Below are 4,315 nucleotides of genomic sequence, written 5' to 3' on the forward strand. Positions count from 1 at the left end.
AGAACACTCTCAGTGTATTTCAGATGGTTACTTTTCACCTCCCTCTGGCTAAACAGGAAGGAAGCTTTCTCTTCCTTCTGGTGGGGCACCTGTGAAAAAAGCTCAAGAAAGTAGGAGGACCCCACTAAGACTGGGTGCCCAGGAGTTTTGGGGGGTTTTTTTGGTTTGTTTTGTTTTTTTGAAACCTAGAGAAAAAATGTATTGAAGATCTGAAAAACTATTTCTAAAAAGATTGACTTTTCCAGAAAACGGTAGCTACACAATGCATTGCGTCTATCATGTTAAAGTGCGCATTAGACACAAATACAAAAACCATGAAACAAGCCACCATTCTCTGACAATCTGAGCAAAGATAAAATGCCTAAGGAACAACATGGATGACTTGCAAAGGTTGGGGTCTTTACTGTAAGCACCATAAAAAAAAAGGGGGGCACAACTGGACGAGTGTCTTCAGTTATACACACTGAACTGAGCCTTAGGCACTAGGAATCAGAGCATTTTGTCATACAGTATTAACACATATTATAAAAGTGCGTAGTGCCAAAGGAATAAAATCACCAGCATTCAAAAGCAGCTTTGTCAACTAAGCAATAAAACACTCTACAGTACGTCTCTCTGTTGTCCATCATTGAATACACTGGTAGCAACTTTGAAATGAAAAAAAAAAGAAAGAAAAGAAAAAAGGAGCTGTAACCCCTTTTATTTGCTGTTTAAAATCAAACAGAAAACAAACATCACTTCTGTTATACACTAACATTTCCAAAGTACATCATTTGTACAAGAGAAGCACTAAGAAACAAAAATGTGTTTACAGAGATCCAAACATGAGTGAGTATAAGCACCTCACACAGCTTTCCGATGGTACTCAGGAGAAGCCACTTCATAATCGCTGGCGCTAAACAAAGTTGCAGAGTTCTTTGCCAGGTATTTTAGGAAATCATGAAGATAATTCAGTAATAAAGCAAGGCTCTTCTCATCCAGAGGTGTATAGGCCAACATTGCTCCAATATGTACAAATAATCTCAGTAGATGTGGCACTCCGTACACCGGGGACATAGGCGTATCAGGGTGATCTGCGAGGATTTCAGCATACTGTGGTCTCTCAAATTTGTAGAGTAGCTGGGTGCCCAACATTGCATTGAAGTATTCCTTTAGCCCTGCCACAATTTTATTAACAGCATAGTCCTTATTATCTGTGTTTCCTCGAGATTTCTCTTAATTTGCAAAATCCTCTAGAACGGAATCCAGATTCTTCTTGGCAGGAAGATAAAAGAGCTGTTTTTGCCAGGTAATTAAGTCCCAGTCATCAACAAGCCATGGTTTTAGTTCTTCAGGAATCTTTAACTTCAACTCTGTTCACGAATGTTTCCTCATTTTCAACAGTCGGATCTACTCGGGCCCTTTTCTTGTGAGGAGGCTGAGGTGTCTCACTGGTGCTACCACCATCTCCATTTCCAGGTGTTTTCTGTTTGTTCTTTTTTTGTTTTCACTTCAACATTTTTCTGTTGCAGACCAGAAGTCTTCTTTCCAGGGGCAGCCCCTCTCATCTTCCCCTCTGCATACTGCTCCTGACTGGCTTTTTGAAGTTCTTGTTGTTTCTGCAAATTGGTGTCCGCGTATTTGAGTACTCTGCTTTCTGGAACCCATTCATCCCAATTTTTATTCCAACCACTGTAATGTATAAAGTATTTCACCTGTTTATCCTTTACGGCCACCTTTACACACTTTGCTCCATAAAGAAGAGGTCCATGGAAGCACAGCACTCTCTCACCCTCCTGGAATTTAGGTTTCTGGTCCTGCTTGGGCACCAATTTTAAGTGACTGGCCGCCCCCTCCTCCTCCTCCCACCACCCCGACTACTGCCCCCTACTCTCTACCCCACCCGGCTCCACGTCAGACACACCTTCAGGCACCGCCAGCTCCACATCCAGGGCCGATCTATCCCCAGGAGTTTTTAACTCTCAAGCTAGTCCACACTCAGCCTCCAGCAGGAAGTCAAGCACGGCTTGTTTCCCTGTTTTCTGAGGCTTCTGCCCCTTGTCCATTGATTCTCTGCATTTGCCTGTCTCTCCAGTTTTGGGGGCTGCAGTTTGCCCTGTGACCTCAATTCACTAATGCATCTAAGAAGAGTTGATTTTTCCAGTGGTCCAGCTTTTCTCTTGTGAAGAGTGGAGTGACAAAATTCTAAATTCTTTACATCTTGGGGTGGACAGCATTTGTTTTTTGTTTTGTTTTGTTTTTAAAATTTTTGGCTGTGTTGGGTCTTCATTGCTGCACGTGGGCTTTCTCTAGTTGTAGAGAGCGGGGGCTACTCTTTGTTGAGGTGCGCAGGCTTCTCATTGCGGTGGCTTCTCTTGCTGCGGAACATGGGCTCTAGGAGCACGGGCTTCGGTAGTTGTGGCACACGGGCTCAGTAGTTGTAGCACGCAGGCTCAGTAGTTGTGGCACACAGCCTCTAGAGCACAGGCTCAGTAGTTGTGGTGCACAGGCCTAGTTGCTCCGCGGCATGTGGGATCTTCCCAGACCAGGGCTCAAACCCGTGTCCCCTGCATTGGCAGGTGGATTCTTAACCTCTGCGCCACCAGGGAAGTCCAGCATTTGTTTTTAAACAAATCTTTTCCCTGATTGTATAAGTAAAAATTTTTACCTAGAAGATTTAGAAAGTAAAAAGAAAAAAAATAATCATATATAATCACCCAATCTTCAATTATTCATAGTTAACATTTTGATATATTTTTAGTTGTAATATATGCATATGTCTTTATAAAAGGTACATGCAATTTTGTATTGGTTTTCCTCCACTTTCAGAGACTATTTCTGCATCTTCTCTTAAACTGCTGCTGAAAATATCTTCAATGTTGAATATCTTTTGTGAGGCCCAAGGCCCCATGATGAGTTCCCTTCAGGTTTTATGGGGCTGGTGGGAATTCTGCTCCTCTTGAAGACTAAGGGTAACATGTGAAGCAGTCTGACATCCTCTTATGATCATCTCTGTGCCTTTTGTACAGAGGGGCAACAGCAAATGTTAGTTAATTTGATGGATGAAAATGTTCTTTTTTAACATCTACAAAAAGTGTGAAACATCCTACTCCTCCCTTGTCACAAAACTGAAAGTGAAACTGAATTCTCAATTAGAATTATCTAGATGGTTAGTTGTTTTTTTTTTCTTCTCCTCCTTCAAAAGTACTTTAACATGTACGTTTCAGTAGCTTTAATGTTTAAAATATACATACATTTGGGACTTCCCTGGTGGTCCAGTGGTTAAGAATCCGCCCTTCCATTTCTGGGGGCACGGTTCCAACCATGGTTGGGGAACTAGCATCCTGCATCTGGCATGCCCCTGGGCACGGCCAAAAAATAAATAGAAATAAAACAAAAAAATTTTTAAGTAATTTATTTATTTATTTATGGCTGTGTTGGGTCTTCGTTTCTGTGCGAGGGCTTTCTCTAGTTGTGGCAAGCGGGAGCCACTCTTCATTGCGGTGCGCGGGCCTCTCACTATCGCGGCCTCTCTTGTTGCGGAGCACAGGCTCCAGACGCGAAGGCTCAGTAACTGTGGTTCATGGGCCCAGTTGCTCCGCGGCATGTGGGATCTTCCCAGACCAGGGCTCGCACCCATGTGCCCTGCATTGGCAGGCAGATTCTCAACCACTGCGCCACCAGGGAAGCCCATAATTTTTTTTAAATTTACATACATTTTACTGAAAGCTACCTCATGTTCTATTTTGGAAATTGATGGGATATAAATGATAGGTAAACAAAATAATGAGGGACTCTCTTTCCTCTCTACCTACCCCCAAAGACGTTAATCAGTGGAGGACTGGGCAATCAGGAGCACAGAGGGAAGAGCCACAGAGAAGGGGGAGGGAGCCAATATTTACCATAATTACAAAGTTCTGCTTGAGCCTGCAACGATACCAAGCCTTTACAACTCAATGATAGTTATTTTTATCCCTGTTTTATTGATTGGAGAATTATGATCTGAGCAGTTTGTGGAACTAGTGAAGGCGGGGAGTGCAGGAGGGAGCCCGTTCGGTCTTTCGTTCATTCATTCATTCAACACATTTTTATTGAGTGGATTAAATGTGCTAGGCATTGTTCTAAGTGACTGGCACTGTTCCAGCCCCTGAGGATACTGCTGTAAACACAACAGCCAAAATCCTTTCTCTCTTCCCCAGTGGAGCTTACATGGAGGAGGGGTGGCGGCGGGAGGCGCTGTTTTAATAAATCTGGGTAAATTACAAGACCTGGTGTCCCCGCCCCGCCCGGGCCCGAGCTCTCCGCTGGGGGCCGGCGCTCGGCGCGCGCACCCGCA

The 4,315-nt window shown here is 43.8% G+C and overlaps 1 pseudogene; it reads right to left on the bottom strand.

Annotated features, from left to right (window-relative positions):
* Positions 1-714: 714 nt before the first annotated feature.
* Positions 715-1,762, bottom strand: LOC137766051 (mortality factor 4-like protein 1 pseudogene; annotated as a pseudogene).
* Positions 1,763-4,315: the final 2,553 nt, after the last annotated feature.

This window comes from Eschrichtius robustus, chromosome 6, assembly GCF_028021215.1.
Source record: "Eschrichtius robustus isolate mEscRob2 chromosome 6, mEscRob2.pri, whole genome shotgun sequence".
NCBI lineage: Eukaryota > Metazoa > Chordata > Mammalia > Artiodactyla > Eschrichtiidae > Eschrichtius > Eschrichtius robustus.